General features: G+C 34.3%; 1 long non-coding RNA gene across 1 annotated transcript in view; it reads left to right on the top strand.

Annotated features, from left to right (window-relative positions):
* The first annotated feature begins 1,888 nt into the window (after positions 1–1,888).
* The window catches only part of LOC125097060 (uncharacterized), a 38,896-nt gene continuing 19,539 nt past the window's right edge, over positions 1,889–21,245 (top strand). Inside the window, exon 1 of the long non-coding RNA XR_007126479.1 lies at positions 1,889–2,001. This is a non-coding gene — a long non-coding RNA (uncharacterized LOC125097060). The remainder of the gene's footprint in view (positions 2,002–21,245) is intronic.

The following is a 21,245-nucleotide window of genomic DNA, read 5'->3' as shown; positions in this document are numbered from 1 at the left end:
TACTTAAGGAAAGGGAGTAGACTTTTTATCATTTAAGAAAATAAAGAATACCTTAAAGAACTATTTTTTTCCCAAAAAACTTTTCTGAAGGGTCTAAAATTTATAAATTAGAGGCAATAGTAGGATGCTGCTATGAGTAAATGTATAGATTGGTATCTAAAGTGTCCTGGTGCTAAGTCACTTAGAAGTGAACTACAGAAAAGAAAGAAGATCACTGAACTTGTAACCAGAAGGGGATAAACTGGGCTGATTTTCCACCTTATTAGTCTTACTCATAGCAATATAATTTAGTATGGCCTGAACTAAGCAGAAGTGGAGGTTAGCCTTTGGGTAAAGAAAATGCAATTACTTGCTGTTTTGATTATTCTTTTTAAAATCCTCCAGCCATTCCACCTCATCACCCAATCTATCCTGCCCCTTCTCTGGCTTGCTCTATGCCTGGGAGAGTTGGCCTTTGTGGAATACAGGATCTGGGCTCTCTTGCCGCCAGCTTTTGTGATTTTGAAAGAGCAAGATGTGTTGTACACTTGGTGACAAGGTTTTCTGTGGGACAGTAATGAAGAAAGACTTTCTGGAATAGGCACAAAGCCTGAAGTTATTTGGACCAATGTTATAACAAAAGTTATTTGGTCCAGTGTGAATGTACACCAGAGGGAGCTATCAGTGATTAGGTAACTACTTTATAGCTGTCAATCAGGATCTTTCTTTAACCAATTTGCTTGATCTAAGATTCATAAACAATGACCAACAGGGAAGGTAGAAACGAAAACCTCAACTTCCTCTCACCAAGGCTCATCTAGTTGTTAGATATGCTGAGTGCTTAGCCTACTAGTATCAGAGGCCAGTGAAATAATATTTTTCCTGGAAAGGACCAGTAAGCTACCTAATGTCAGGATAGTCTATTGGGCCTCTTCGAGAAGGGGTAGTGATGTGTCCTCATTTTAATAGGTATGCATTAAGAAAATCGATTCTCTTTACCTGTCAGCAATAATCCTACAAGTACCACCATGTGTAGACTTACAAAATGTCTTATTCATAGTCATTACATTCTGTGAAACTTCATTTAAAACTAAGAGACTCAATTTACAGCACATGGGCTTTACTGGTCATAACATGTATTCCATCACCAGGAAGAGACTGGAATGATAACATTATGGAATGGCTTAGTAAATGCTTAATAGTGATCCCGCTTAAGACCAGGATATGGTATCTCCTTTTAATCAACCATCAATGCACAGTGCTAGGTTTTTGTGTTGTTTTGTTTTGTTTTGTTTTGTTTCCATAGACAGAATATGCATGTTCTGTGAGTTCCTCCTTTCACTAATTATACTGAAAAATTCCTTTATAGAATGGTTGGTTTGGGTGTCTTTGTTCTCAAAGAAGAACACATCAGTGATGAAAGAACCATTTAGAAGCTGGCGTCCCCCCTTAGTCAACAACATCTCTTCCTACTATTAAACTAAAAAAGGAATTACTATGCAAACTTGGGTGTTTTTATTTATTTCAATTTTCTAGGTAAATTGGGTGGCTATTCCCCCAATTAAGGCATTCAAAACTATTTCTGGAACCCTGAGGCCTCAATAGGGCCGTTTAATATTTCAAGTTTAACAAACTCCTTGGAAAACTGCAACTTCTTCATAAAAACAGGATAGGTAATCTTTCTGGTAAAATCCTATCTGGTCAAGTGCTTGTTCAGGAACCTGGAAGTACATAGAAGATGGAGCTTATAATTCTCATCCTAGCCTCAAATATGCTACATAAACTTGGACTAAAGCAACTGTGCATATTTTATGTTAATCAATTATTTCTTTTTCCCCTCCTTTTCCTGCCTATCTTGTGTAGATAGTACTAGTGGTGGCTACTACCCCTGATGGAAGTATTACTGGATGGGTATTACCTGTGATGACATGGTTGGTGAAGGGTCTTCTGTATTCTCTATATTCTGAAAGAGAAATGATTCAGATGACAGGAAAGAAGAAGTGACGCCAAGTTGCAAAAATGGTAAGTTAGGATGAGTATTTTATGTTTACTCTCTGACACGTTCTTTACCCTTCTCTGCTCTACTCTGTGCCCAGGCAGTGTTCTAGATAATACTTCAGTTGTTGAACAGGGAAATGAAAAGGTATTTTGAGGACTATTCTGGTGGCACCTGTAGGCAGAATGAGTAGTAGAAAGGGAAGCCAAGTAGATAAACTAGTGTGCTATGGAATTTGGCGATATACCGTATAGCACAGTGGAAAAGACTCTGAACCAGAACTTGAAAGTTCCAGACTTTTTCTTATCTTCTCAGAGCTTCAGTTTTTTTTGTACCCTAAGTGAAGATAAGAGGGTCTGTGTAGAACACTTCATAAGATGATTGCAACCATTAAGTAGAATACTATGTGAAAATGCTTTAAAAATTGTAAAATGCCATGCAGTATAAGTTATTATTTACCCTCTGTTAAGTTCAATGTCTGGTGTCCTTGGACTAGCAGGGTGGCAATAAAAGTAGATGAGAAGGTATGGATTGGAAAATTTCCCAGTAGGAATAATTGATAAAACATAATGATATCGAATATGGAAATAACAAAGGACCAGTGAATGCTGAGAAAATGTTTGGAACTTCATGCCTGAGGCAATGATGTGCTAAGAGAAATGTAACTAGAGAAAGGAGGTTGACTTTGATGAAAATGTTCCTTTCAGTTTAGAAATACAGTAGGCAGTTTAGACGTGCAAAATTTTAGCCTAGATATATCTACATAATTTAGAGGCATTTCAACTAATACTTATTGAGAATCTATGATATGCAGGATATTGTGGTACATGATTGTGTGGGTTATCTTTTGCCACAACAATTCTATAAAACAAACCACCTAAAAATTCAAGGGCTTTAAACTACAATTGTTCATTTAGCTCATGAATCTCTAGATTGGCTGAGTGGTACTTTTAGTATTGATAGGGTTCATTTACATATCTGCAGTTGGCTACAGATCAAGCTCTGTTGACCTTGACTGGACTCTCTCATATGTCTGGCAATCAAATGGTTGTTGCTCCCAGTCTAGGCCTCAGCCCAGATGACTGGGGAGACACATCTCTGCTCCACAACCCAGAAGGATGTGGTTCATCCTTCAGCAGTCTACCCTGGACATGTTCTTATGACAAAGCTAGATGGACAAGATTAATCAAGCAGAAAGTCACATAACCTCTTGAGACTTAGACTTAGAACTGGTACAGTGACTTCTTCCATATTTTACTGGCTAAAGCAGGTTAAAGATCAGTCCAAATTCAAGGGACGTGAAAGAGAACCTGTCTCACTAATAAGAAGAATTAAAATCACATGGAAAAGGTATAATAGAGGGAAGATTGAAGAAATTAGACCATTAATGAAATAAGTCATCCATAGTAGTTACTAATTCTTTAATTACTTAATTAATCTAATAATATTTACAGAAAATACAGAAAAAATATTTGAGTGTCAATTCTAAACACTAGAATAAAGCAATAAACAGAAAAGATCCTTGCCTAATAGAGTTTACATGTTAGTGATTAAGGTCAGTGGAAAATAAACAACAAAATATCAATTAGTAATAAATGCTGTAAGATATATAATAGAATGATACAACAGAAACTGTCTGGGTGAGTGGTATGTTAGAGTGGATGGTTTTCTGAGGAGCTGATATTTGAATGTAAGAATTTAAAGAAGAAACTCTTTGAAGATAAGGGGAAAGAACTTTGAGGATAGCAAGAAGAACCCAGGCAAAGACCATAAGGTATGACATATAGCAGTATATTTGAACATTGGAAAGAAGGCTAGTGGTGGATGACAAAATATGAGATTACAGAATTAAGTAAGAAACAGAACATGTTAAACCTTGAAGCTGCTGGTAAGGGTCTCAGATTTTAATCTGGTGAAATGAGAAACCATGAAAAGTTTGATGCACAGGAGTGTCTTTCAATTTTTATGCATCAAAAATAGCATTCTGGACTTCTGGTTTCCAGTTGACATGTAAGGAGCTCAGAAGCAAATAGGTGAGCAAACTGAGAAAATCAATCAGTCAAACAAACAAATTAAAAACTCTTAGATTTTTGAAAAAATGAAGGTCACAGGGAAAACTGCTGCTCATCAAACTGGAGAGAAAGACACGTAAGTTAGAAATTCACAAATTGCCAGGATAGAGAGTAATAGGTAGAGGCCTCTATGGGAACCAGTCCTGAGAAAGAATAAGTGAAGGCAGAATAAAACTTTTATTTTTTTTAATTCTTTTTTTTTTTTAATATTTTATTTATTTATTTGACAGAGATAGATCACAAGTAGGCAGAGAGGCAGGCAGAGAGAGAGAGGGAGAAGCAGGCTCCCTGCCGAGCAGAGAGCCCGATGTGGGGCTCGATCCCAGGACCCTGAGACCACGACCTGAGCCGAAGGCAGAGGCTTAACCCTCTGAGCCACCCAGGTGCCCCATTTTTTTTAATTCTTAATTGACCTAGCAGATACAGTTTGTTATAAGTAAATATAGCAATGATGTATTTGGATATGTATATTAATAAAAGCTTATAAATAAGAGATCAACAATGGCAATGATACTTGATACTTGAGGGATGAATTAGAAATACTTCTGTTATGAGGTATGTGCACTAACTGTGAAGTGGTGTAGTGCTGTTTGAGAGTAGACTTGGATTATTAGTAAATGTATGTTGAAAACTCTTGAGCAACCACCAAAATAATTTTTTTAAAAAGTAGAGCCGAAATGCTAACACAGGACAAAAAATGGAGTAATATAAAATGTTTTGTTACAACCACAAAAGTCAGGAAAAGAGTGAAGATAAAAATAAGAATAAAAACAAGGGTAATAAATAGAAAACACTTATGAATATAGTGGATATTATATAAGACTGTCGAATCACACACCTATACCCCTGAAACCAACAATACATTATGTTAATTAATTGAAAACAAACAAATAAATAAATAAATATGGTGAATATTAAGCCAACTACACTGATGATCAATTTAAATGTCAAGGGATTAAAAACACAAATTAGAAGACTGAATTTGTCAAGTCAGTTAAAAAGACCCAATTCTATGCTGTTTATAAGAATTCTGCTTTAAATATAAAGACACATAGATTAAAAGTAAAGGAATGGTGAAGGATATACCATACCAACACTAAAACAACACTGAAGTGGTTATATAGCTATATTAATTTCTGAAGTGGTTATGTAGTTATATTAATTTCAGAGAAAACAAACTTCTGAACAAGGAAAGTGATTTGGGGTAGAGAAGGGTATTGCATAATGATAAAGGTGTCAACTCTCTAAGAAGACATAATAATCCTTAATGTGTATGTGTCTAACAACAGAAAGTCAAACCATGTGAGGCAAAATTGATACACTGTAGGGAGAAATAGATGAATCCACTATTATAGAAGGAGACTTAAACATCCTTCTATTAGAAATGGGCCAATCCAGCAAGCAGAAAATCAGTAAGGCCATGGTTGAACTCAAGATCATTAATCAGGGGCGCCTGGGTGGCTCAGTGGGTTAAGCCGCTGCCTTCGGCTCAGGTCATGATCCCAGGTGCTGGGTTCGAGCCCCGCATCGGGCTTTCTGCTCAGCAGGGAACCTGCTTCCTCCTCTCTCTCTCTGCCTGCCTCTCTGCCTACTTGTGATTTCTCTCTGTCAAATAAATAAATAAAAATCTTTATATATTAAAAAAAAGAACATTAATCAACTGAATATTAAAGAATTTATAAACTACTTCATCCAACAACAGCAGAATGCTCATTTTTCTCAAGCTCACATCAAACAATTGTGATAGACCACATTCTGTGTCATAATAAAAACCTTAATTTAAAAGAATAGAAATCATATAATATATGTTCTTAGAAAAATACATGGAAAACTTAAACTGTTTAGATATTAAACACACACTTCTAAGTAACATATGGGTCAAATAAGTATTCTTAAGAAAAATTTAAAAATACTTTGAATTAACTACAAATTAAAATACAACTTATCAAAATTTGTGGGATTCAGCAAAAGCACTGCTTAGAGAGGAATTTATAGTGCATATATATCTATATATATAATAAAGGAAGAAAGATTTAAAAACAATAAGCTTCTATCATAAGACTCTAGGAAAAGAAGAACAAATTAAATTCAAATAAAAAAAGAAAAGAAAAAAATTAAAACAAAATCAAATTGAAAATAGGAAGTCAATAAAGAAAAATCAATGAAACAAAGTGTCTGTTTTTTGAAAAGTTTAATAAAATAAATAAGACATTAGGCAGACTAACACAGAGAACACAAATTACTAGTATTAGAAATGATAGAGAATATCACTACAGAGCCCATGGACATTGAAAGGATCATAAAGAGATGCTATGAACAAATCTAGGGCCAATTCCTTGAAAAAAATAGTCTCTCAAAATTCACACAGGAAGAAATAAACAATTTGAAAGTGTGTGAGTCTATTATAGGAAGCAAAACAAAATAAGAACCTCCAAAAGCAGAAAGCATCAGGCCCATTTAAGGAAGAAATTTGACGAATTATTTACAATCTCTTGTATAAGATAGAAGCAGAGGACATACTTCATAACTCATTCTATGAAGCCAGGTTTATCCAAACACCAAAACCCAAAAAAGACATCAAAAGAAGAAAAAAGACCCTACAATATGAGAATTACATTATGAGAATAATATGTCTTATAAATATAGATGGAAAATCCTCAGCAAATATTAACAAATTGAATCCAACAATATACTTAAAAATCACAACCAATTTCAAGTGAGATTTATTCCAGCTATGCAAGGTTGGTTCAACACTTAAAAATCAATTAATTTAATCCACTATATCAACAGTCTAAAGAGGGGAAATTACATGATTGTATCAATAGGAGCAGAAAAAGCATTTAACAAAATCCAACACCCACTCATGATAAAATCTCTCAGCAAACTAGGAATAGAGGGGAACACTGATGAAGAACATGTACAAAACCTACAGTTAATATCAGACCTAATTATGAGAAACTTGTAACTATTCCAATAATACCAGAAATAAGGCAAGAATCTCCTCTCATCACTTTTTTAAGCATTGTGCTGGAAGTCTAAGCTAATTCAGTAAGAGAAGAAAAGGAAGTAAAGTCTACATATAGACTGGGGAGACATAAAACTGTCTTCACAGATGACATGTTTGCCCGTGTAGAAAATTTGCATGAATAAACAACAACAAAAATGATGAAACTGATGAATGATTATATTATGTTATAGGATACAAGGTTACTACACTAAGGTTAGAGTCACTTGGGTGGTTCAGTCGGTTAAACATCTGTCTTCGGCTCAGGTCATGATCTCAGAGTCCTGGGATAGAGCCCTGTTTCAGGTTTCCTGCTCAGTGGGGAGTCTGCTTCTCCCTCATCCTCTCCCCACCCCCTCACTTGTGCTCTCTCCTGCTTTCTATCTCAAATGAATAAACAAAATCTTTAAAAAATGGAGTGTAGGGGGCCTGGGAGGAATGAGGTGGCTGGGTGAGGGACGCTGGGGAGGGTATATGCTATGGTGAGTGCTGTGAATTGTGTAAGACTGATGAATAACAGACTGTACCCTTGAAACAAATAATACATTATATGTTAATAAAAACTTCTAAAAAATATATACACGAAGGTTGATCACTTTTCTATGTACCAGCAATGAACAGTTGGAATCTGGAATTTAAAACACAGTACAATTTATATCTGTATCCTCAAAAATAAAATACTTAAGTATAAATCTAACAAAAATATGTACAAGATCTATATGAGAAAAACTATTATACTCTGATGAACTAAATCAAAGAACTAAATAAATGGAGAGATACTTTGTGTTCGTGGGTAGGAAAATTCAATATTCTCAAGATGTCAATTCTTCCCAACTTTGTCTATAGATTCAGTGTAATCTCAATCAAAATCTTAGCAAGTTACTGTATGTATATTAACAAACTGATTCTAATTTTTACATGGAAAGGCAAAAAACCTTGAACAGCTAACAAAGTTGGAGAACTGATGCTGCCCAACTTGAAGATTTACTTTTAAACTACAGTATCAAGACAGTGTGGTATTGGTGAAAGATTAGGTAAATAGATCAATAAAACACAGCAGAGAACCAAAGTATAGACCCACACAAATATAGTCAACTGATCTTTGACAAAGAAGCAAAGATAATACAATGTAGAAAATCTTTTCAACAAATTGTTCTGGATCATCTGGATATCCAGTGGGAAAAAAAGAAAGTAAACACAGAGCATATACCCTTTGTAAAAATTAACCCAAAATTGATCATGGACTAAGTGTGAAATTCAAAACTACAAAAACCCTAAAAGTAGCATAGGAGGAAAATCTAAATGACCATGAGTTTTCAATGAATTTTTAGATACAACACGAAAGGCAAAATCCATCAAAGAAAGAATGGATAAAATCAGACAAAATTAAAAACTTCTGATCTGGGAAAGACAATGTCAAGAGAATGAGAAGATGGACCATGGACTGGGAGAAAATATTTACAAAAAGAAGATTTAACAAAAGACCTCTCTTTAAATTTCTTCTTTTTTTTTTTTAAGATTTATTTATTTATTTGACACAAGGAAAGATCACAAGTAAGCAGAGAGGCAGGCAGAGAGAGATGGGGGAAGCAGGCTCCCCGCTGACCAGAGAGCCAGATGCTGGGCTCAATACCAGGATCCTGAGATCATGACCTGAGCCGAAGGCAGAGGCTTAACCCATTAACTCATTAACACCACACACAGGTGTCCCCTCTCTTCAAATTTCTTAAAGATCTCAATATTTAACATTAAGAAAATGAACAACCTAATTTAAAAATAGGCAAAGGACTTGAACAGATATCTCACCAAAAGACTTACAAATGACAAATAAATATGTGGAAAGATGTTCAACATCAAATGTCATAAGAAAATTGCAAATTAAAGCAACAAGGAGATACCACTGCGTACCTATTACAATGGCTAAAATCCAGGGGTGTCTGGATGGCTCACTTAAGTGTCTGACTCTTGGTTTTGGTTCAACCCCTCATCAGGCTCCATGGCAAGATTACATTTTTGATGACTGCATAGTATTCCATTGTATATATATACCACTTCTTTATCCATTCATCTGTTGATGGACATCTAGGTTCTTTCCATAGTTTGGCTATTGTGGACATTGCTGCTATAAACATTAGGTTACATGTGTCCCTTCAAATCAGTATTTTTGTATCCTTTGTGTAAATACCTAGTAGTGCAATTACTTGGTCATAGGGTACTTCTATTTTTAACTTTTTGAGGAACCTCCATACTGTTTTCCAGAGTGACTGCACCACTTTGCATACTCAACCAACAGTGTAAGAGGGTTTCCCCTTTCTCTGCAGCCTCACCAATATCTGTTGTTTCCTGTGTTATTAATTTTAGCCATTCTGACTGGTGTGAGGTGATATTTCATCATACTTTTGATTTGTATTTTTTTGATGATGAGTGATGTTGAGCATCTTTTCAGCTGCCTCTTGGCCTCCAGATGTCTTCTTCGGAAAAATGTCTGGTCATGTCTTCTGCCCATTTCTTAGCTGGATTATTTGGTTTTTGGATGTTGAGTTTCGTAAGTTCTTTATAGATTTTGGATACTAACCCTTTATCAAAGATGTTATTTGCAAATATCTTCTCTGAAGGTTGCTGTTAGTTTTTTGTTTTGTTTTGTTTTTGTTTTTGTTTTTGTTTTTAATTGTTTTCTTTGCTGTACAGAAGCTTTTAATCTTGGTGATATCCCAATAGTTCATTGTTGCTTTTGTTTCTCTTGCTTCCAGAGATATGTCTAAATAAGAAGTTGCAACAGCCAATGTCAAAGAGGTTATTTCCTGTGATCTTCTCTAGGATTTTGATAGTATCCTGTCTTATATTTAGGTCTTTCATCCATTTGAATTTATTTTTGTGTATGGTGTAAGAAAGTGATTTAATTTCAAAAATCTTCCAACAAACAGAAGTCCAGGGCCAGATGGCTTATCAAGGGAATTCTACCAAACATTTAAAGAAGAATTAATAACTATTCTTCTCAAACTGTTACAAAAAATGGAAATTGAAAGGAAATTTCTAAACCCATTCAATGAGGCCAGCATTACCTTGATTCCAAACCAAAGATCCCACTAAAAAAGAGAATTGTAGGCCAATAACCCTGATGAAAATGGATGCAAAAATTCTTAACAAAATGCTAGCAAATTGAATCCAAAAGTATGGCAGCTTCTTAAACATACTCTTATCATATAATTCAGCAATCACACTCCTTGACATTTACCCAAATGGGGTGACAATTCATGTCCATAACAAAACCTGCATATGAGTGCTTATAGCAGCTTTATTCATAGTTTCTTTTCTCTTCTTTTTAAAGATTTTATTTATTTATTTGACAGAGAGAGACACAACGAGAGAGGGAGTACAAACAGTGGGAGAGGGAGAAGCATGCTTTCTGTCGAGCAGGGAGTCCAATGTGGGGCTTGATCCCAGGACCCGGGATCATGACCCAAGCAGAAGGCAGATGCCTAATGACTGAGCCACCCAGGTGCCCCTTTATTCATAATTTCTAAAGCTTAGAAGCAATCAGATGGCCTTCAGCAGGGGAGTGGTTAAATAAACTTTGGAATGTCCAAATCATGCAATATTATTCTGCAATGAAAAATGAGATATGAAGCCATAAAACAACATAGAAAGAACTTAGATGGATATTTAAAAAAATAATCTTAAAAGGCTACATATGTTATGATCTCAACTCTATGACAGGCTAGAAAGGCAAAACTATGGAGAAGTAAAAAGGCCAATGTTTGTCAAGGATTTGGGGGCAGGAAAAGATGAAAAAGCTGAGTACAGAGAAATTTTAGGGCAATGAAACTATTTTTGTGTCATACTATAAACATGTATCATTCCATATTTGTCAAAACCCATAGACTGTAAATTACCAAAAGTGAACCTAATGTAAACCATGATCTTTGGGTGATAATGATATGTCAGTGTAGTTTCATAGATTGTAATGAATGTACCACTCTTATGTGGGATGTGAATGAGGAGAAACTGTGTGTGAGAGAAGCAGGAAATGTGTGGGAACTTGCTGTCTTTTCTGCTCAGTTTTGCTGTGAATTTAAAAGTGTTATAAAAAATAAAGTCTATTTTAAAAACATATTCTGGATGTTGTATAAATAATGGATGTAAAATAATCATAGATGATAAGTCCTACTATCTTTGAATACATAAGCCAGAGACAGATATGGAGATATAAATAAATAAAATAATTAAAAGTCAAATTAATATAAATGCTGAATCAGGCCACATGTAAGATGAAAAGTGAAGCCAGAGGAGAGAGTAATTCATTTTGACAAAGGGCATCTATATCAACTTCATAGAGATAGTAGTACTTGCTCTAGACATAGTACAGTGAATAGAAATTCAATATGATAAAAAGGATATATATGGTATTCAAAGCATGAGGAGACAGTAGCAGAACAGGGTTGAAGTTTAAAAATGCATTTTGGGTCCAGGTGTTATTTAGGCTCACTGTAACCAAATTTTGAATGTATATAAGCATATAAGTAATGTTTTATTTGGAGCAGAAATGGTGAATTGTCAAGCACAAAAGTAAAATGTTGTTTTTAAACGTTTTTTGTTGTCATGCCTTGTGGTTTATTTAAAAATGCTACGATTATTTTCCTAGGTACTGTGTTATATTGCTTATTCATAAAGATTTCAAAGAAATATCCAACTAGGGGCGCCTGGGTGGCTCAGAGGGTTAAGCCTCTGCCTTCAACTCCGGTCATGATCTCAGGATCCTGGGATTGAGCCCAGCATCGGGCTCTCTGCTCAGCAGAGAGCCTGCTTCCCACCCCCTCTCTCTGCCTGCCTCTCTGCCTACCTGTGATCTCTCTCTCTGTCAAATAAATAAATAAAATATTAAAAAAAAAGAAATATCCAACTAGTTACAATCACCAAATTATAAGTAAATGTAATATAGTCTAGAGAATAAATGCTAAAGGGGCACCTGGGTGGCTCGGAGTTAAGTGTCTGCCTTGGTTTTAGCTCATGATCCCAGGGTTTTGGGATTGAGCTTTGCATCTGGTGGGCTCTCTGCTCAGTGGGGAGTCTGCTTTTCCTCTCCCTAGCCCTGCTCATGTGCGTTCTCTTTCTCGTGCTCTCTCTCTCATTCTCTCTCTCTCTCAAATAAATAAATAAAATCTTAAAAAAAGAATAAATGCTAAAAATGACAAAAACATATCTGTGCATGAGGATTATATAATGCAAAAAGATCATATTTAAGACTTTGAGAGCAAGAAAAATAATCATTTGAATGATATGGTATACTTTATATAATATAAAGTAAAGAGATCTAAAATATCTCAAAGGCAATTGAAATCTGTATTTTCTAAATAAGAACATTCTGTTAAATCAGGATTGCTTTATATGGTTAGATATTTTAAGTTCACTTTTTCCTTCCTTCCTCCCTTCTTTCTTTCTATCCACTACCACCCTCTCCTCTTCCTCTCCTTCTCCTCTTTCTTCTTTTACCAGAAATCTCCTATACTTAAGCACACTTGTTTAAACAACATTTTATTCTCATTAGTATTTAACAATGACCACAGCTCAAATTTTATGATCACCTTTATTGTTTCATAATTCCTGTTCTAGTAGAATAATTTTTCCAAATACTTTTCAATAATTACTGAAGTTTTACAGTCAGCAAATTTAATACTAAGTTTAAAAGTCAAGGAATGTTTATCTTGATACTCATGTGGATGGAATCACAACACATTTTTTTTTGTATATTTGTGAGACTATCCCTTCCTCTGATGACCAAAGATTTTTATAATTTTCCTACCTATTTTCTACATGTTTGTTGGCTGTTTATTATTTCTTTTCTAAAGCAGTTTCTTAAATATTTTACCTATTTTTAAATAGACTTTTCTTGAGTTTTTGCTATTGACTTATAGGATTTTGGGTTTTTTTCTTACAAATACATCTTTTGTTGGCCTAAGTACTGTGAATATGTTCTCCAAATCTGTGGCCTAGCTTTAATAACATTCAACTTATCAAATTTTTGTTTGATGGATAGTTGCTTCTTTCCCAACCACAGGTAATGTTCTCACCTGTCTGAATTGATCAGTACTTGGCTAAATACTTGTAGAGGGGCTCTCTGTAGATCTCTGGAGTTCTCTTTCTCTGCAGCTCTCTTCTCTCTTAGTCTGTTGTGCTAACTTTGATCTACTCTAGCTGCCTCGGTCTCTTCAGAAACTCAGCTCCATCTTAATTCGAGAAGTTTGCTGGGCTAGGAGTAGATTCTTCTTCCGTGTGCAATGGCCTGGAAACTCAAGGTGATGAGCTAGGACAATTACAGGCTTCACCTAGATTGCTTCTCTCAGGGATCACTGCTTTGATGCTTGATGTTGAAAATCAGTGTTTCAGATTTTTGCCCCTGCTTTTGGTTGTTTTAGGTGGAAAATAAATCCAGTCCCTGTTTTTCCAGCTTGACCCAAAGCAGAAGCAGAAGAAACAGAAATCATTCACTCTCTCTATGTCTCTCTCTCATCTAGAATGAGAAAAAGAAAAAGCATGGTTTGTGTATGTGTGTGTTGATTTGTAATACATACACATGCAAATACATAACAATATATATGTGTCTAATGTACATGCACATGTATGCATATATATATATTTATATATATGCATCTTTATCACATGTGTTTCTTGCCTTACACATCCTAAAGGTAAAGATGTAGACATTGAAGATACTTGTTCTTATACTATGATAGGAGAATGGGGAAAAACTATCTCAGGTTGAGGTCTTCATATATTTACTCTTCCTAATACATAGAATTATTTTGGCATAGGTGATGAGTGCTCAGAGGAACTCATAGGGATGGGGAAGGATTTCAGCCCACCCTCTTGTCCATGTGGTTCAGATGTTTCAGAAAGACCTCCTGGAACATTTCTTATATGGTATTTTTGCATTTTTTCCAATTAATAAATCTGACACACAAACGGCTGATAATTACTTTTCATAGGGATATATTAGTTACATATTTTCTCTTAATATCCTATAGGTCTCTATTATTTGCATTTCAAATTTGTCATCAAATTCTGCTATTCCATTTAGTCTTATTTCCTAGGATCCTTCTACATAAATTCTCTGCCACATAGATTTGGCCTTTGGCTACTGCTTCTTTTGTTATTGAAATCAGGCTTAATTTTTAATCCTTAGGATGTAAGTGCAGCCTACTCCATGAAGCCTGCCTTGATTAATTTGTATGTGATCTCCATAATACCTTGGAGATATTTATTTTGTAAATAAAAATAAATACATAAAATTTTAAAAGAACTAAGGATAAAGAATAAATATTTCTTATCAGGCGGTATATAGACTTGTAATAGAAATAGACTTGTAATAGAAAGAGATGGGTCTTTTTTTTTTTTAAGTTGCTTTGACAAGCCTATCTTCACATGGAACTGAATCAACAAAATTGATTTGTTCTAGAAAACGAGGAACAGGTTTACTGACACTTCATGGTCGAAGTGTGAGAAAAGAAAGGGGATATCCAGGGGAATAATAACCTTCTTTCAAATTCTACATTTAAAAGAGAGTAGATGTGGCTAAGAAAAGTTTTAAAGTTGGTCACATTGGAGTTTGTCATGATAAACTACACTTTGCATATTCTGATGACAAGTTCTCTCTTATTATTTATGTTCGCAAATACAGGATATGTGTAAGATATTTGTTGAGATTCTCCTAGACAACTATAGCTATACAGATAAACTTTTTTGAGAGAACACGAAGACTTATTTCTGGCAGAGCATACCTGGTTCCAGTTTTTATTCTGGCTAGTGTATCTGTACTGTAATGTAAAAATATTGGTCATGTCTATATATCTGCTGGTGACAGAACCTATATCCATAATTGAAGAAAATGCCAAATTGAAGGAAATGTTTCTCTTTAAGACTCAATTAATGCTACAGTTCCCTCAGATACCTAGCTATTGGAGGGAAGGTCAAGCTGAAATAAAAAAGGGAGGTTGAGAAGGTGACTTTCTTTGTTTTGGGAAATATCAGAGGCTCTGTGTGTGTGTATGTGTGTGTGTGTGTGTGTGTGTGTGTGGTGGTGGTGGTGGTAGTGGTAGTGGGGGGTGATGTTACCCAAATTGTATTAGAAACTACCTTTGTCACTTGAAATTAATTGGCAACTATGTTTCTATTATCTTCAAAGCGTTAGTAATTCAAGAGATCTAAACTTTAGATAGGTAGATGATAGATAGATAGAGATATAATTAATATAGCTATATATAGAGAGAAAGAAAGATAAACACACACATCAGGAAGAAAACGTTTGCAATAAATTCCATAAAACCAAGTACTTTTGAGTAACTTTCCTAGACAAAATGGACAATAATTACATTGTAGATAATAGCAAAAATTATAGGGGCTGGTATGTTCTTTGAATACCCAGTCTCCCGGAAGAAATAAGATATCTTGTCTTTCACTCTTTTTATCTTGACTAAATTTATGCATTCACAGCTGCCGCTGTAGATCTAAACACTAGATACTGCTATGTTTGTTAGTTTAATTTTTTTAACTTTTTCCCTTTTTAATTTTACTTTTTTTCTTACTGTTTGAAATACTTGCCTTTGAGCAGTGATTTTTTTTTTTTTTCTGAAGCAGTATGTTCTTTGGTGCTGCATTCAAGGTCATAGTCTCTCTCCCTTTGCCTGCTGTACATAGGCAAAGCAATAAAACAGGTAATACTTCTACTCAATTGAGGTGCAGATCTCATTTCTGCTGAACATCTGTGCAGTATGAATCTCCATATTACACCCTAAACACCAATTTTTTGGTAATATTATCGACTTTGCCTCTTTGCATTTTTATTTACATGGATATGACTCAACTGGGATATGCTGTTGTTGAGGCATGCATAATTTTAATGACATAAAATGTAGGAAAAACCATACTACTATTAGGAAAATGTCGTTTTTAAGCAATACAATTTCTAATAAGAAACAACTTAGAGAGGCATTAAATATTAGAGAATAAGGTGCTTCACTGTTTAGAGAATGACACTTAGGGAAAAAAATTGGATCATCATATCATAAATGAAAATAGATCATTTTTTGTGATACTATTAGAACTGAGAACTGAGCCTCCTTTTCAGTTTTTATTGTCTCCTACCCAAAGATTTCATTTACTGCAATGTCGATTTCTAGAATAGACAAATTAGAGCAACATAAATCAAAAGCAATCAACATCAGTGGTTACAAAAAGTAGCTAGCTTGGCAATATGTATATTATGTTCAAGTTGATAAATATTTAATTTTTTTGAATTAGAACTTCTCTATATTCAAGCACAGAACATTTAGACAAACATAAAAGTGCAACACATTTAATTTATTTGTGGGTTTTTTGTTTTGTTTTGTTTTGTTTGAAGATTTTTATTTATTTATTTGAGAGAGAGAGAGAGAGCACAGACCAGGAAAAGGGCAGAGGGAGTGGGAGATGCAGACTGTCCCCTGAGCAGGGAGCTGAACTGGGGACTCCATACCAGGAACCTGAGATCATGACCTGAGCCAAAGGCAGACGTTTAATCCACTGAGCCACCCAGGTGCCCCAATTTGTGTTTTCTATCTTGATGACGAATATGAGTAAGCAAATTCGTAATAGATTCAGGGAAACATAAATGAAGTAGTTAGATGTATCAAATTTTCCAAATATTTGGTGCATTATTAAGTCCCACTGCCTCATTTACTAGAGAGGCAACTGATTTCTTGATTGTTTATCTAGAACCATAAAAGAGTGTGCCAGGGTCTCAGTCTGAATCTCTGTTCTTATGATACTGAGTATACAATCTATAGTTTATGGTCCCTGAAGAAAAAAATAATTTTCCTTGATTTCTTGTCCAATAATATTTTTTTTTTGAACACACATACACAAAATCAGAAGAAAAGAGGAGCTTCATTTTAAGGGAAATTCACTCAAAAAAAGATGAAATGCCATTTTAAATTCATTTTTCAAGAAAGCATTTTGTGTAAATCTTTGCAAACCCCTTCAGAATGAATTGGTCTCCCTCTGTGCTCCCATCAATTCCCGATGGTGGTTTGATATTAACCCTATGACAATTAGACATTTTAGGTCCTCCTTCATTCACAAATTGTGAGTTCTTTACTGAAATGGACAGAATGCTCAATACCTAGCAGAAATAAAAAACTCAATAAATTCTTTCTAAATAAATCACCTGGATCCCTGTTCTGAAATGGAGAGAGAGAGAGGAAAACTTCACAGTGGACAATATGCTAATGACATTACCATACTGTTTTTAATTTAGATTCTGCAGTTTGACTGAGATATGGAAGACTTTGCCAGAAAAAAAGCACTAATGATAATAACAAAATTAGAAACAAAATTCCTATGAGAAAAGCCCAATATAATTAGAAAGTGTGTTTTAGTGGGGATAACTACAAATGTGTATGAGGGCAATGTACTTAATAATAATCTAATTTATGAATGTGAAGTAAGCCCCTTAGAGACAATGCCACATGTTTCCATTATATATTTACTTGGACCCTTGTGGGAAATAAATCAGTGTTAAATAACAATTATGCAGTATAGTTTTTTTCATTGATGAAATTAGGCAGTTGTTTGTTAAATTTCCATTTAATTTGAGCTATAAAGCTATAAGTTGTGGTTTATCTTATCCTAATAAATTTGTGTCTTGACTTAAAAAGACTCTTTTACCTCTCTGGAAACAGAGTTTATGGGATACACAATAATCTTTTTTTTTTTTTTTTCTGTCATAAGGGCTTCTGATTATCATTGTTCCCTGAACTGCTTTTTATAGTTACAACTTAAAAAACTATTTAAAAGTTATCCATACAAAGAAAGAAGACCCTTAATTGTTTCTCTCAAAGACATTGAGTAAGACAGTAATATCTGCTATTTACTCATCTGTTGGTGTCCTGAAAGTGTGGTGGCCAAAACAAAATAATAGCAAACATAATAAACCAGGTAACTCCTAGAATTTAACTAGGATTTACCGATATGGTACATTAAAAGTGAGAATTAAAGGAATGTTCTCTATAGATTTTATTTGTCTCCACAAAAATAGTTAAACTCAGTTGTGGTCACTGACATTTTTCAACGTCACAAGCTATTTTCCTATTCTAAAGAAAGGGTTGGGATTTTCTGAGTAGAGATTTTTGCAGATTTTATGGAATAATAAAATATTCAATAAATAGATTATAAAGCACTTGATAAAATTTTAGAGGCATATAAATACCAAGAGATGTAGTCTGTTGGGAAAAAGAAACACATATGCACATATATGCATACCCTCAACATCTAGCAGCCTCATTGGTCTTTTTTTTTTTTTTTTTGGTGGGGGAGGTGGGCAAGTAGAAGAAAGGACAAAATAGGAAGGGAAAATGTAGATGGGATCCTTGGAACCAGTTAGTACCTTTTCTGAGGAACAGAAGTTACTACCACATTTTTTTTTTTTCCAAATAACTAAAGCACCATGAATTCCTCTGTATTGTAAATATTAAATAATCTTTGAAACTACCATTTAACATTTTCTTTAAATGAGAACACTATTTTAAAGTTGTAGGCCATTATTATAAAATTCTCCCTCACCCTAGGGTTGTTTTTTGTTTTTTTTTTTAATCTAGTCTACTGACATTAATTTTATCTGAGACACATTGTCTATCATCTTTCCCCATGGTTTTTATGCAATTTACCAGAAATCACTGATGCCAATTGAGTGAAAATCTATGGCTTGTTCTTGTATTTATATAAATATTACAACGTAGAAATTGCTGGAGTTTCTATGTAATGCCAAGAATATATATTTAAGTGCAGAGAAAACTGCCCAAGGAACAGGAGATTGGAAGGTACTTTGCTGAGCATACTGTCAGAAGGGTGGCAGACAGGTCCTTTGAAGCTAATGTACTCAAATTTCCTGGGGCTGCTGCTGTCTTCCACAGGAGCAGCCTCTGAATGAGAAATACTTCGTCTAATCCTGCCGAAGACAGATAAGTCTGCCAATTGAAACTGGAAAGTCCTGACAGCCAACGGCATTGGTTTTGTAATAGCAAAAGACTGATGCTGAAATATCAGAAGTGGAATAGCATTCTCTGACAGCAAGAAGCTAACATGTTTGACAAGAAATTGGAGCCATGATCTTTTCTAGTCAAACAAGATGTCTGTTCATTCAAAGCATCAAATTTACCTTGCTTGCTGAAGTTCAAGATTCATTTCATTAACAACTTATTTTTTTTCCTTCCCCCTTATCAAGTTTAAAAACTTACAGAGGCATATGCGTTTGATATATTTTACAAGGAACAGCCTTTGCTATTTTCCTTTTAATGAGGATCATAATAAAAAGAAGGATACAGTGTTTCCCCACTGTGTTCAATCACATCACCACACTCATTTATAAAATCTACTCCATTTAACTAAGTCTGCACAATTCAGATTTTAAAGAAGTTTTTATCTCAACATCTATCAAATTTGAACTCCTTTCATATCCTTTTTCCCACATTTTAGCTTATAACCTATCCATTTGCTATCCATTAGCCCTAAACACCTTTGTAATTAGATGAGACTACCTGGATTGGCCTGATATAAACCAGGAAAAGAAATGTCATCCTTTTGAAATGTGATACCAGAAAATTAACCAAACTATAGTGGCTGAAAAAAGAAAAAGGAACTTACCTACTATTCCCTTACATATAAAAGGTAGATAATACTTCATATACTGACTGGCTAATCCTCTTAGATATTTTTCTCCAAGTTTTAGGAGTCTACTTAATAATTTATCAGAACCAAAGTAGCACTCCTTGAAGTAGAATTTTGTTACATAGTGTTAACTTAGAAAATGAAGGAGCCAGTTATTTTACCAGCAAAATGAGTTTGTTGGAAAATAGGAAAGAATTCTAATTCAGGACAAGCAGACTATATGGCAAACAATAGGTAAATCTGGAGAATAGAGGAGAGGCACTTGCTTATATGGAAGAAAGGGGGAAATCGGGAGGGGCTGTTACAGAATTCATGATGGTGACAGGTTCTCATTGGTGAGAGTGTCTGTTTTTCATTGGCTGAGCTGTTGTTGGAGAAATTATTCCTTCCTCCTGCTATGTTGTGTAAAGCAAGCTTCCTCTAGTTTGGGACCAAGTGGTAATGTGTGAGTGAACCCCTCTCAAGGCTTTCTGATTCCATTTTTAATGAGGTTTCCTTTATTTATTTTTATAATAGAAAGGTTTAGAGATTCTTCCCATGAATTTTAAGAATAAAACTAATGCCAAATGGACAGCAAACTTCAAAAATACTATTTTTTTACATATACTGCATGCTATTGTAATATTGTTATAATTCATGCCAATTTCCTGTTTTTACTTTGTCAAACGTCTCTCAAAAACAATTTAAAACATCTTGTCAAAACAATTTAAAATATGTCCCAGCTAACTACATTCTTAATAGTTCTTAAAAACAAATTAAACTCTAATAAATAGACTATGTAATAGATAGTAATAAAAGTTGTCAGCATATATATACAAACACATATTGGCAGAGTGCAAATTTATAATATAATTTAAACAGAACTTAAACATAGTTTACATGTTGTTTTGAATTGTGGCATTTTGTAATATCATATAAAAATGGAAACATGAACATTTGACTCAAAATTTTACCTTTTCCTAATTATTAATGTCAGTTCATTATATTCTATCATGGGCATAATTTGTATGATAAATCCTATTGCATAAATGTAAGATTTTTCAAATGGTTTGATATCATAGAGCATAGATAATTTATATTTAGTTTATACTCTTTATGACATAATGCTATTTACCAACAGAGTTCCTAGGTTTATGATTTGAGAAGAAATGAGGAAAATTTTAAATCACTATAAATTGGGTATATTTTAGAATAGTGTTTAGTTCTGAATGACATGTGATTCTATGGACAAAGCTTGGGCTCTGGTGCTAGCAAGTATAACTGAACATCAAATCTCCACAATTTATTTGTTATCTAGCTCTTTATAAATAACAACTCTTCTGACTTTCATTTTCCCCATTTGCAAAATGCATGTGTTGAGACTTTCATCTTGTGCCTAAACTGGTCACTACTGGATTTACCTAAGGATGGAGATGTGGCAAAAAGAAAAAAAAAAAAAAAAGGACAAATCATAGAAGGACATTAGACATATGGGCTTATTTAGTTACAATTGTTACAA

Source organism: Lutra lutra, chromosome 4 (assembly GCF_902655055.1).
Source record: "Lutra lutra chromosome 4, mLutLut1.2, whole genome shotgun sequence".
Classification (NCBI taxonomy): Eukaryota; Metazoa; Chordata; class Mammalia; order Carnivora; family Mustelidae; genus Lutra; species Lutra lutra.
This window is presented reverse-complemented; position numbering and strand designations above follow the sequence as displayed.